Below are 14607 nucleotides of genomic sequence, written 5' to 3'. Positions count from 1 at the left end.
AAGTCCGATGTTTTCAGAGTGCAGTCCTACATACACAGACGATGGAGAAATTAAGTTCTCCATCTTTTCAATTTGCTCATGCAAGAGAATTGGATCAAACTCTAAATTGATCAGATTCTCTCGCATGAGTGAATCGATGGCCGTGTGACTCAGGCCTAAGGGTTCATTCACACCACGTCAGTTTTTCTCGTACATCTACTATACATGTACTATACATGTTTTTACAGACAGCACTCATACCCGTGATAATTTATGGGTGTTCACATGTATTTGCTTTTTAGTGGACAGTAGTCCATGCAAAATTGCAGAGACCTGTCCGATATTGATCAGTGTGTCAGATCAAATTCCGCAATGAAAGATAGAAGATGGAGACATTTTTTCCCCCCCTCAGTGAAAAAAAAACAAAAACGCACGGCACCGATTTCCTTCCTATTCAGAACCCAATGAGGGATCTCCGTAGTGTACACTCAGATGTGCTAGCTTGTGGTGCCAGTCACCTCTCCGGCAGCATTCATTCTGCTAGAACTGCCCAGGCAATTCTACAGTACACAAATAACCCTAAAAGGGACAAATGCCCCCACTAGGTATTGACCCCTCAATAACAGTCCATTAACCCCTTCATGACCCAGCCTATTTTGGCCTTAATGACCTTGCCGTTTTTTGCAATTCTGACCAGTGTCCCTTTATGAGGTAATAACTCAGGAACGCTTCAATGGATCCTTGCGGTTCTGAGATTGTTTTTTCGTGACATATTGGGCTTCATGTTAGTGGTAAATTTAGGTCGATAATTTCTGAGTTTATTTGTGAAAAAAACGGAAATTTGGCGAAAATTTTGAAAATTTTGCAATTTTCACATTTTGAATTTTTATTCTGTTAAACCAGAGAGTTATGTGACACAAAATAGTTAATGAATAACATTTCCCACATGTCTACTTTACATCAGCACAATTTTGGAAAGAAATTTTTTTTTTGCTAGGAAGTTATAAGGGTTAAAATTTGACCAGTGATTTCTTATTTTTACAACAAAATTTACAAAACCATTTTTTTTAGGGACCACCTCACATTTGAAGTCAGTTTGAGGGTTCTATATGGCTGAAAATACCCAAAAGTGACACCATTCTAAAAACTGCACCCCTCAAGGTGCTCAAAACCACATTCAAGAAGTGTATTAACCCTTCAGGTGTTTCACAGCAGCAGAAGCAACAAGGAGGGGAAAAATTAACATTTAACTTTTTAGTCACAAAAATGATCTTTTCGCAACAATTTTTTTATTTTCCCAAGGGTAAAAGGAGAAACTGGACCACGAATGTTGTTGTCCAATTTGTCCTGAGTACGCTGATGCCTCATATGTGGGGGTAAACCACTGTTTGGGCGCACGGCAGGGCTCGGAAGGGAAGGAGTGCCATTTGACTTTTTGAATGAAAAATTGGCTCCAATCTTTAGCGGACACCATGTCGCGTTTGGAGAGCCCCCGTGTGCCTAAACATTGGAGCTCCCCCACAAGTGACCCCATTTTGGAAACTAGACCCCCCAAGGAACTTATCTAGAAGCATAGTGAGCACTTTAAAGCCCCAGGTGCTTCACAAATTAATCCGTAAAAATGAAAAAGTACTTTTTTTTCACACAAATTTTCTTTTAGCCTCAATTTTTTCATTTTCACATGGGCAACAGAATAAAATGGATCCTAAAATTTGTTGGGCAATTTCTCCTGAGTACGACAATACCTCATATGTGGGGGTAAACTACTGTTTGGGCACATGGTAAGGCTCGGAAGGGAAGGAGCGCCATTTGACTTTTTGAATGAAAATTATCTCCATCGTTAGCGGACACCATGTCAGGTTTGGAGAGCCCCTGTGTGCCTAAACATTGGAGCTCCCCCACAAGTGACCCCATTTTGGAAACTAGACCCCCCAAGGAACTTATCTAGATGCATAGTGAGCACTTTAAACCCTCAGGTGCTTCACAAATTGATCCGTAAAAATGAAAAAGTACTTTTTTTTCACACAAAATTTGTTTTTGCCTCAATTTTTTCATTTTCACATGGGCAACAGGATAAAATGGATCCTAAAATGTGTTGGGCAATTTCTCCTGAGTACGCCGATACCTCATATGTGGGGGTAAACCACTGTTTGGGTGCACGGCAAGGCTTGGAAGGGAAGGCGCGCCATTTGACTTTTTCAATGGAAAATTAGCTCCAAACATTAGTGGACACCATGTTGCGTTCGGAGAGCCCCTGTGTGCCTAAACATTGGAGCTCCCCTACAATTGACCCCATTTTGGAAACTAGACCCCCCAAGGAACTTATCTAGATGCATAGTGAGCACTTATAACCCCCAGGTGCTTCACAGAAGTTTATAACGCAGAGCCATGAAAATAAAAAAATATTTTTCTTTCCTCAAAAATGATTTTTAGCCCGGAGTTTTTTATTTTCCCAAGGATAATAGGAAAAATTGGACCCCAAATATTGTTTTCCAGTTTGTCCTGAGTACGATGATACCTCATATGTGGGGGTAAACCACTGTTTGGGCGCACGGCAGGGCTCGGAAGGGAAGGCACGCCATTTGGCTTTTTGAATGGAAAATTAGCTTCAATCATTAGCGGACACCATGTCGCGTTTGGAGAGCCCCTGTGTGCCTAAACATTGGAGCTCCCGCACAAGTGACCCCATTTTGGAAACTAGACCTCCCAAGGAACTAATCTAGATGTGTGGTGAGCACTTTGAACCCTCAAGTGCTTCACAGAAGTTTATAACGCCGAGCCATGAAAATAAAAAATTATTTTTCTTTCCTCAAAAATGATTTTTTAACCCACAATTTTTTATTTTCCCAAGGGTAACAGGAGAAATTGGACCCCAAAAGTTGTTGTGCAGTTTCTCCTGAGTACGCTGATACCCCATATGTGGGGGTAAACCACTGTTTTGGCACACGTCGGGGAGCGGAAGGGAAGTAGTGACGTTTTGAAATGCAGACTTTGATGGAATGCCCTGCGGGCATCAGGTTGTGTTTGCAGAGCCCCTGATGTGCCTAAACAGTAGGAACTCCCCACAATTGACCCCACTTTGAAAACTAGACCCCCAAGGGAACTTATCTAGATGTGTGGTGAGCACTTTGAACCCCCAAGTGCTTCACAGAAGTTTATAACGCAGAGCCGTGAAAATAAAAAATGTGTTTTCTTTCCTCAAAAATATTTTTTTAGCCCAGAATTTTTTAATTTTCCCAAGGGTAACAGGAAAAATTTGACCCCTAAAGTTGTTGTCCAGTTTCTCCTGAGTACACTGATACCCCATATGTGGGGGTAAACCACTGTTTGGGCACATGGCGGGGCTCGGAAGGGAAGTAGTGACGATTTGGAATGCAGACTTTGATGGAATGGTCTGCGGGAATCATGTTACGTTTGCAGAGCCCCTGATGTGCCTAAACAGTAGAAACCCCCCACAAGTGACCCCATTTTGGAAACTAGACCCCCCAAGGAACTTATCTAGATGTGTGGTGAGCACGTTCAACCCCCAAGTGCTTCACAGAAGTTTACAACGCAGAGCCGTGAAAATAAAAAATAATTTTTCTTTCCTCAAAAAAGATGTTTTAGCAAGCAATTGTTTATTTTCACAAGGGTAACAGGAGAAATTGGACCCCAATATTTGTTGCCCAGTTTGTTGTGAGTACGCTGATACCTCATATGTGGGGGTAAACCACTGTTTGGGCGCACGTCAGGGCTCGGAAGGGAAGTAGTGACATTTGAAATGCAGACTTTGATGGAATGGTCTGCGGGCGTCACGTTGCATTTGCAGAGCCCCTGATGTGCCTAAACAGTAGAAAAAACCCACAAGTGACCCCATTTTGGAAACTAGACCCCAAAAGGATCTTATCTAGATGTGTGGTGAGCACTTTCAACCCCCAAGTGCTTCACATAAGTTTATAACGTAGAGCCGTGAAAATAAAAAATAATTGTTCTTTCCTCAAAATTATGTTTTAGCAAGTAATTTTTTATTTTTGCAAGGGTAACAGGAGAAATTGGACCCCAATAGTTGTTGCCCAGTTTGTCCTGAGTACGCTGGTATCCCATATGTGGGGGTAAACCACTGTTTGGGCGCACGTCGGGGCTTGGAAGGGAGGGCACACCATTTGACTTTTTGAACGCAAGATTGGCTGGAATCAATGGTGGCGCCATGTTGCGTTTGGAGACCCCTGATGTGCCTAAACAGTGGAAACCCCTCAATTCTAACTTCAACACTAACCCCAACACACCCCTAACCCTAATCCCAACTGTAGCCATAACCCTAATCACAACCCTAACCCCAACACACCCGTAACCCTAAATCCAACCCTAATCCTAACCCTAATCCCAACCCTACCCACAACTGTAACCCCAACACAACCCTAACCCTATCCTTAACCCTAACCACAAGCCTAATCTTAACCCTATTTCCAACCCTAGCCCTAATTCCAACCCTAAGGGTACCGTCTCACATAACGATTTACCAACGATCACGACCAGCGATACGACCTGGCTGTGATCGTTGGAAAGTCATTGTGTGGTCGCTGGGGAGCTGTCACACAGACTGCTCTCCAGCGACCAACGATGCCAAGGTCCCGGGTAACCAGGGTAAACATCGGGTTACTAAGCGCAGGGCCGCGCTTAGTAACCCGATGTTTACCGTGGTTACCAGCGTAAAAGTAAAAAAAAAAAAACGTACATACTCACATTTCGGTGTCCTTCAGGTCCCTTGCCGTCTGCTTCCCGCTCTGACTGAGTGCCGCCGTACAGTGAGAGCAGAACGCAGCGGTGACGTCACTGCTGTGCTGTGCTCTCACTTTCCGGCCGGCAGACAGTCAGAGCGGGAAGCAGACGGCAAGGGACCTGAAGGACACCGAAATGTGAGTATGTACGTTTTTTTTTTTTTTTTTTTACTTTTACGCTGGTAACCACGGTAAACATCGGGTTACTAAGCGCGGCCCTGCGCTTAGTAACCCGATGTTTACCCTGGTTACAAGTGAACGCATCGCTGGATCGCTGTCACACACAACGATCCAGCGATGACAGCGGGAGATCCAGCGACGAAAGAAAGTTCCAAACGATCTGCTACGACGTACGATTCTCAGCAGGGTCCCTGATCGCTGCTGCGTGTCAGACACAGCGATATCATATGGATATCGCTGGAACGTCACGGATCGTACCGTCGTAGCGACAAAAGTGCCACTGTGAGACGGTACCCTAACTCTAATTCCAACCCTAACCCTAAGGCTATGTGCCCACTTTGCGGATTCGTGTGAGATTTTTCCGCACCATTTTTGAAAAATCCGCAGGTAAAAGGCACTGCGTTTTACCTGCGGATTTACAGCAGATTTCCAGTGTTTTTTTGTGCGGATTTCACCTGCGGATTCCTATTGAGGAACAGGTGTAAAACGCTGCGGAATCCGCACAAAATTGACATGCTGCGGAAAATACATAGCGTTTCCGCACGGTATTTTCCGCACCATGGGCACAGCGGATTTGGTTTTCCATAGGTGTACATGGTACTGTAAACCTGATGGAAAACTGCTACGAATTCGCAGCGGCCAATCCGCTGCGGATCCGCGGCCAATCCGCTGCGGATCCGCGGCGGATCCGCGGCCGATCCGCGGCCGATCCGCGGCAATCCGCTGCGGATTCGCAGCCAAATCTGCACTGTGTGCATATGCCCTAACCCTACCCCTAACCCTACCCCTACCCCTAATTCTAACCCTAGTTCTAACTCTAACCCTAGCAGAAAAAAAAAAAAAAATATTTTATTTATTTTTATTATTCTCCCTATGGGGGTGATAAAGGGGGGGGGGGTCATTTACTTTTTTTTATTTTGATCACTGCGATAGGCTATATCGCAGTGATCAAAATAGATCTGGAACGAATCTGCCAGCCGGCAGACTCTGCGGGCGCAGTGCGCAGGCGCCCGCCATATTGGACAATGGCGGCGCCCATGGAGAAGCCGGACGGACACCGGGAGGCCAGGTAAGTATGTAGGGGGGGGTGATCGGATCACGGGGGGGGGACCGGAGCACAGGGAGGGGGCACCGGAGCACGGGGGGAGCGGACAGGAGGACGCAGGAGCGGACAGAACTAATTAGGGGGGCGGACCGCGCACCGGAGCACTGGGGGGGCGATCGGTGGGGTGGGGTGGGGGCAGATTAGGTTTTCCAGCCATGGCCGATGATATTGCAGCATCGGCCATGGCTGGATTGTAATATTTCACCGTTTTTTTGGGTGAAATATTACAAATCGCTCTGATTGGCAGTTTCACTTTCAACAGCCAATCAGAGCGATCGTAGCCACGAGGGGGTGAAGCCACCCCCCCTGGGCTGAAGCACCACTCCCCCTGTTCCTGGAGATCGGGTGAAATCGGAGTTAACCCCTTCACCCGATCTGCAGGAGCGCGATCCCTCCATGACGCATACGCTGCGTCATAGGTCGTTTTGGCACCGACTTTCATGACGCAGCGTATGCGTCAAAGGTCGCTAAGGGGTTAAAATGTAGCCTGTGTTATAATTCATGATTACTTACATGAAATTAATTTATCATCCCAACTGCTATTTACCAGTATAGGATATTAGTTCAATTTCTAAATATCACATTATGGTTTGGGTTAGTATATAGAGATGGCACCCCGAGGTACCATCAATTCAAGATCAGTATAGGCAAAAAATAGATGATACCCACAGCACATGTCCCCACAACATGTTTCACCAACTTATCGGCATCATCAGGGGATGGGACATTAGAGTGAATATCGTACCCCCCTGGTGAAGCTGATAAGTTGGTGAAACATGTTGTAAGGACAAGTGCAAGAATTATTTTATATGTCCATTGTTTGGTGGCCAGTCCTTGCCTTCCCCCCCCCCCCCCTCATCCCTCTCCTCGGAGTGGGCTGAAAGGAAGACGGTGGTCACCTGCTGTGACCTACCCCCTTTTAAGGGGTTGACGCAGTCTTCTGCGCCGGTTGATATAGCACGGGAAGGAGCACCTCATCTCCCAGGACCCTTTCTGCCATCAAGGGATCCTGATGCGTTCCTCATCTTCAGGTAGGAAGATCTTCAAGCAACAGCAGCCCCCCCATCCCATGTAGGGGCACTTCACCTTATTATTCAACAGCACTCGCCGCTACACGGGCGCTCCGTTACCGGGCTAGCGGGTTCGGGGCCACCGGGCGCTCTTATTTAAATCTCGCGCCTCTTTCCTCGCAACGTGCTTTTTCCACCATATTCCTTTCCGGTAAGTCTCAGCCCTGGGAGGCCACGCCCCTTCTTCCTCGTCCCCAGCTCTGGACACACCTCGCTTGCAGCCCAGCGCTGGTATTGGCCGCGCTGCGGCGGGCCACCCCCCCCCCCTTTTCCCTGCCGGCCTATCGGGCGCTTGGTTTCTCTTCAGCAGCCACGTCCCACTGTTTGACGCGTTCTCTGCAAGAGCAGACGCTTGCAGCCTGCGCTTTCCCGGACAGCTGCCTCCTGTGCATCACGTACTCAGTAAAGGTGTCTCAGTCCCTGGTTCAGGTACTAGAACGTATTCCACTGCTGACTACTGCCAGCAGTACCACGAACTCTTCTCACAGCGATTCACTCGCACCTGTCCAAGATCCTCACAGGGGCAGACTTGAGAAAAGAACCAGAAAGTTTTTCTGTCTAGTTCTTCATCCACTTCTCCGGATCCAACTGCGTCAGCCGGAATACCACTTTGTCACGGATCCCTACTCCGTGGTGTCACTTATTCGTCACGTGCCTGCTCTCACACGTGACTTGGAGTTGTGCCTGCAAGGGTTAATCTATCTCCCACTCTCAGTCCAGCATTCAACCTCTGTCCTATGCTGTAACAGGAGCATAAATCACACACCGGCCCAGGCCACACACCCGCTCATGCACGCTGCCACCACTCATCAAATACACGGGCGATGAGTCCCAGAAATAATAATAATACTAATAAAAACATGTCTATCACTCATAAGGCTCACACACCTTAGGCTATGGATTCTTTTAGAACATTCAAGGTTCAACTTGTTTTATACTTTAATAACAAAAGGTTCAATGCTTACAATAAGAAAAAGGTATAAAAATATGATAATAAAAAGGCATACAACTTATGCAAAACAGTATCAAAATAAACAGGAGAAACTTACAGAAATTATCTAACTGGTAGTTGCTTTCTGCTCCCTGGGGGTAGGACGAATGTAGATTGGACCACACCAGCTTGTCAGGCCGCCCCCATCATGTGAACACAATTCTCTGTCTGCAGCCTAAATTTATCACTTTGGTCTGGAGGTTAGGTTTCTAGACCGGCCCCTCAGGTTAATATCATAATTGCTGGCTTGTTGATTGGCCACGGTCGCTCTACTAATGAATATATATTTTCCTCTTGAGACACTTGTGACCAGGTTCCCAGGAATAGATCCCCTCAGGCCACAATTAGCATCTCCCCTCCAAGCGCTAGGAGGTGCCAAATGTTACCTTCTTCTTGGCCCTAGCTAGACCTCCTGATGAGATATGGGGACACAATGTCTACTAGTCCCAAGGAAGTACCTGTTAACACCTAGGTGCGACTTGCCTCAGGACAGATGTTGCATTATCACTAGCCACACATATAACCCTAGACATATGGCACTACACACATATGGAGAATATATATATATATACACACACATATACACACACACACACTTGAGGAAGGGGCAGCTTCTCAGGACATCTCCGTTTCTTTCAAACGGATGAAGCGTTCCTCTAGAGTTTTTCCCAATCATAAGGAATTTGATAACACTACGTCTAGACACTGGGAACACCCTGGTAAAGGTTTTCCAGGGAAGAAACGTTTAGTCATTTTATACCCGTTTGCTGCAGACCTTGTTAGCAAATGGTCCGATCTCCTAAGGTAGATCTGCAGCGCCCCAGAGTCCTGGTCGTTGCAGTAATGTCGCTCTTCCACCAGGGGGAGTGATGTTACGTCTGATGGTACTAAAGGAGTTGACCTGACCAGGTATCACAGTCAAACATTACACTTCACACTCCAGTCTACCAGGGGGAGCAAAGGTACTATCTACTAGGCCACTCCTCACACACGGGTAAAACTGGTGGGTTGGATAGGAAGTGAGTGAGAAGCTGCCTGGGTTAGACCCAGAGAGGACCTATCAGGCAGACAGGGGGAGAAGGAGGAACATCTGAGCAGCAGACAGAGGGTCCCTGTCAGGGGTGGGATCCTGACAGAGGCCAAGCACGAGATAGAACGTTACGGAGCTGCGCCTGCACTTCATTGCGGCAGTATCCTAAGAAAGGACACGAAGCGAAGTATATTGTGGAGAGTGAGAAACTAAGTCACAGCACAAGGAGATAATACCGGGAGGAATTCTGCCCCAAGATCGGCAGCCTCCTTCTGAGGCGCGTGGCCGGAACACCGAGGGAGTAATAGGCTCTACGCATTACTTCAGAGACCGGCAGGACAGTTGATTCCAAGTTGGCTGCCCGACCTTAATACCTATGAAGACACGGAGGCAAATTGTGGGTCCCTATAAAATAGCTCCAGGCCTACCCCGTCATGCGGGTTGTCTTATCCATATCATCTGGGGGACAGAGAGAGAAAGAACATCAGAAACATCCACGAAAGTTGTGAGGACTATCCCGTGGTGCTCAGCAGGGAGGTACTACAACACACAGGCGCTAGTAGGAAGGCTACTGATTTCCACCTGCATAAGGGAACTCTGGATGTGCCTTCGGACCAGCCAGACTCAGCCTGCCCTGTGAACGGTACTCTGGACTGTGGACGCTGAAGTCTTCAGTAAAAGGTAAAGAGACTGCAACCTTTGTGTCCTCGTTATTCATTGCGCCTTACAACGTCCACCATCAAGACCCATACAACAGGGAAGCCCTGGGGACATACTTCACCTGTGGGAAGGTACACCATCTAGCTGCCATTCCATCACCCCAGCGGACCCCTAGCAGCGTCGGTCACCCTGACCGAATACCACAGGTGGCGTCACGAACACCGTACAAACAACTACACCCTTAAGTGGACGTCCCTCAGAAGGGCCACAGACCGGGTTGGGCCACCGTGACATTCCCAGAACCGAGAGAGATAGACCCGGTACTGAGTACCCCATTGCCCTTACACGTGGGGGCGCTCCAGATCCACCTGTGTCTAGATTATCCTCCCAAACAGTGCTGTCCATTCCAGACGTGGCGTCTCTAAAGGACCCCACTGACAGACAAAATCGAGGCTCTAACCAAATCAGCTTTTGAAGCTTCTGGTACCTCTCTCTGCCCCAATTTCACCTCTAACTGGGTGGCGAAAGCGGTGTCGGCCTGGGCCAAAACCCTACGCAGAGGCATTGTAGCTTCGGCTCCCACACAGGAGCTAGCGGATTTAGCAGATTAGATTTCACTGGCTGGAGAGTACCTTCTGAATGCTTCTCTGGATGCGGCTGCTTGCTCTGCAACGGCAAACCGCAATATTGTCGCCATTCGCCGTGTCCTCTGGCTGTAGGCGTGGAACACAGATCCAGCTTCCAAAAAATCCCTCACAGGTTTGCCTTTCCAGGGATCCAGGCTCTTTGGAGCGCAGCTAGACCAAATGATCTCGGACGCCACGGGCGGTAAGAGCACTTCTCTTCCGCAATCTAAGCTTAGGCGTCCCTTCAATAGAAAGGGACCCCATTCCTTTCACCCCTTTCACTCCTTCACCTCCTCAGGTGGTGCCTCTCAGCATGACCGGTCTTCCACTCAAAGGGACCGAAGGAAGCCTTCTTTCAGGCCTACCCCTCACTGGAGAGCTAAAGGCCGCTCCTCCAACTTTTCCAGTTCTCGCGACCACAGATTTTCTTCCAAATGACGGGTCACCCCCACCTGGTAATCCTTCTCCAGGTGGGAGGCAGGCTTCTTCTGTTCATTTAGCCTTGGTTATCGGTGGTCGACGACGCCTGGGTCAGGTAGATTGTCACATCAGGTTACAAAATAGAATTTATCGCCACCAGGAAGATGTTTTTTCCTCTCCCGCCCACCCAAACAGCCCCTCCCATGTCCCAGGGTTTTTTCAGGCGGTCGATTTCCTTCTCGCCTCAGGGGTAATCGTCCCAGTACCTTCCAACCAGCGGTTTTCCGGTTTTCACTCAAATCTATTTGTAGTTCTGAAAAAAGATGGCTCTCTTCGCCTGATTTTGGACCTCAAACGTTTGAACCACCACCTCCGGATTCGGCACTTCAAGATGAAGTCCTTGCGCTCGGTGATCGCCTCCATGGAACCAGGAGAATTTCTGTGCTCTGGACATTTGGGATGCGTATCTGCACATTCCGATTTGTGTTCAGCATCAGAGGTTACTTCGTCTCGCGATCCAGGACCAACATTTCCAATTCACGGCTCTTCCTTTCGGCTTGGCGTCCGCCCCCAGAGTCTTTACGAAGGTAATGGCGGAGGTCATGGCCATCCTTCGGTCGAAGGGGATTCTTGTAATCCCCTATCTCGACGATCTCCTCGTAAAGGGTCTGTCTCATCACGACTGCGCTCACAGTCTCCAGATCACTCTGGACACGTTAACCCGCCTCGGTTGGATAATCAACGAACAAAAGCCCACCTTGAATCCGACCCAGCGTCCAGCATTCCTGGGCATGGAATTTGACACCATTCAAGCTCAGGTCTTCCTCCCAAGGAAGAAATTCCTCTCTCTTCGGAAGGGCATGAAAGCCCTAAAGCGTCCTACCCCTCTACGGCTCGGCATGAGGGTTCTGGGCAAGATGGTCGCTTCCATGGAAGCGGTCCCTTATGCGCAGTTCCATTCTAGCCCTCTCCAGCTGGCCCTTCTGTCAGTTTGGGACAGAAATCCACTCCTTAGACCGCCCAGTTCGCCTCCCTCTCGATGTGAGACAGTCTCTCACTTGGTGGACGCTATCCACTTCCATTCTGCGCGGGAGATCATTTCTCCCCCTCCATTGGCAGGTCAGCACCACCGATGCCAGTCTCCAGGGGTGGGGTGTGGTCCTTCTCCACCTCACAGCCCACGGGCACTCGACTGCTCAAGAGGCACGACTCCCGATCACTCTCTTGGTAATCAGGGCAATTTTTCTAGCCCTCCTCTGCTGGCAGCCCCTCCTCTCGGGAAAACCAGTCCACATTCAGTTGGACAACGCCACAGCTGTGGCTTACATAAACCATCAGGGAGGGACTCGCAACAAGCAAGTCATACGGAGGTGGCAAAAAATTCTGCGGTGGGCAGAGAACCACGTTCCCTTCATATCAGCTGTCTACATCCCAGGGTGGACATTAGGAAGGCGACTTTCTCAGCCGTCAGGGGCTCATGTCAGGCGAGTGGGCTCTTCTCCCCGCTGTCTTCAACCAGATTTGCCAAAGGTGGTGTGTGCCGGACGTCGACCTAATGGCCTCCAGAGCAAACCACAAGGTTCCCGAGAGCCGGGATCTGAGGGCCGTCGGCTGTGACGCTCTCGTGATCTCATGGGGCCAGTTTCAGATGCCTTACCTGTTCCCGCCGCTTCCCTTACTTCCAAGGGTCGTAAAGAAGATAAAGTCAGAGGGGGTTCCCGTTCTCTTAGTAGCTCCAGATTGGCCCCGCAGGGCCTGGTACGTGGTGCTAGTAGTGATCATGTTATCGAACGTACCTTGGAGGCTCCCAGACCGTCTGGATCTTCCATCGCAGGGTCCCCTCTTCCACCCGAGTTCTCGGTCTCTGAATTTAATTGTATGGCCGTTGAGGCCACGATCCTGAAGGACGCAGGTTTTTCTCAACGTGTCATACAAACCATGATAAGAGCATGTAAAATGGTCAGGTTTCTGCCTTGTCAATTCCCTTTCAAAGAGACATTGCATCTCTACCCCAGGTGAGAACCTTCCTTCAGGGAGTTGCTCATGTTGCACCTCCTTACCATTCTCCGGTCGCTCCTTGGGACCTCAACCTTGTGCTCGGCGCCCTCCAGTGTACGCCCTTTCAACCGAATCGGGACATCTTTTTAGCTTCTTTCCTGGAAAGTAGCTTTTTTGATCGCCATCACCTCGATCAGGAGAGTTTCCGAGTTGCCGGCATTGTCCTGTCATTCTCCCTTTCTGGTCCCTCATCAGGGCAAAGTTGTCCTTCAGCCTGTCCCTTCTTTTCTGCCAAAGGTGCTTTCGGCTTTTCACATCAATGAAGACATCGTCCTTCCTTCTTTGTGCCCTTCCCCAGTTCATCCTTTGGCGAAATCTCACCACAATTTGGATGTGGTCAGGGCTATCCGAGTCTACCTTGCCAGAACTGCTCCTTTTCGTCAGTCCGACCCTCTGTTTGTCGTCTCGGAAGGTCATCAGAAGGGACTCCCCGCCTCTAAGTCCACAATTGCTCGATGGATCTGTTTGGCGGTCCTGAAGGCATACCGTGTTCAAGACAAACAGCCTCCCCCGGGGGTGAGGGCTCACTCTACCCGGGCTGCCGGAGCTTCTTGGGCAGTTCGTCACCAAGCTACAGCCTCGCAGGTTTGCAAGGCCGCAACTTGGTTGTCCATCCACACCTTTGTGAAATTCTACAAGGTGCACACTCAGGCGTCTGCGGATGCAGGCCTGGGTAGGAAGATACTGTAGGTGGTGGTTTCGCACCGGCCGACCTAGTTCTGTATTCTTATTATCCCGCCCTGGGGACTGCTTTTGGACGTCCCATGGTTACCTGTGTCCCCCAATGAAGCGAGAAAGAAAAAGGGATTTTTGGTTCTTACCGTAAAATCTCTTCCTTGGAGCCTTCATTGGGGGACACATCACTCTCCCTTTATGTTGTACCGTATTGGCCAACGTGTCGTTTTTGTGGGTTGGTACATAGGTTAAGTTGTTTATACTTGTTCCTACTACTGTTTTTGCACCAACTGAGTTGCCTGTCGGAGGGTGTATACTGCCAGGGAGGAGTTATTTTTCTTTATTTGCATAGTGTCAGCAGCATACACCCATGGTTACCTGTGTCCCCCAATGAAGGCTCCAAGAAAGATTTTACGGTAAGAACCAAAAACCCCTCCTTTTAGCTATATATAGTCTAAGTTTTACTGGCCCAATAGTGAGGGGAATATTATATATATATATATATATATATATATATATATATATATATATATATATATATATATATATATATATATATATATACACACACACACACACACACTAGATGGTGGCCCGATTCTAACGCATCGGGTATTCTAGAATATGTATGTATGTATGTATGTATGTATGTATGTATGTATGTATGTATCAGCCACATAGTATATAACACAGGCCACGCAGTATATAACACAGGCCACGCAGTATATAACACAGGCCACGCAGTATATAACACAGGCCACGCAGTATATAACACAGGCCACGCAGTATATAACACAGGCCACGCAGTATATAGCAGCTACGTAGTATAGAACAGCCCATGCAGTATATAACACAACCCACATAGTATATAACACTGCCCACGTAGTACGTAGCAGTGTGGGCACCATATCCCTGTTCACAAAAATAAATAAATAAAGTTATATTCTCACCCTCCGTCATCCAGCGAAGTCATGACCGTGACGTCATGGAAGGTCCTTCTCGCAGGGCCTGTGATCACGTCGCGGTCACATGACCGTGAAGTCATGGAAGGTCCTT

At 48.4% G+C, this 14607-nt stretch overlaps 1 protein-coding gene across 2 annotated transcripts in view; it reads right to left on the bottom strand.

The window, feature by feature from the left end:
* Window positions 1-14607, bottom strand: part of SPTBN2 (spectrin beta, non-erythrocytic 2) — a 183006-nt gene that overhangs the window by 16696 nt on the left and 151703 nt on the right. The window lies entirely within an intron of this gene.

Source organism: Ranitomeya variabilis, chromosome 2 (assembly GCF_051348905.1).
Source record: "Ranitomeya variabilis isolate aRanVar5 chromosome 2, aRanVar5.hap1, whole genome shotgun sequence".
NCBI classification, from domain to species: domain Eukaryota; kingdom Metazoa; phylum Chordata; class Amphibia; order Anura; family Dendrobatidae; genus Ranitomeya; species Ranitomeya variabilis.
This window is presented reverse-complemented; position numbering and strand designations above follow the sequence as displayed.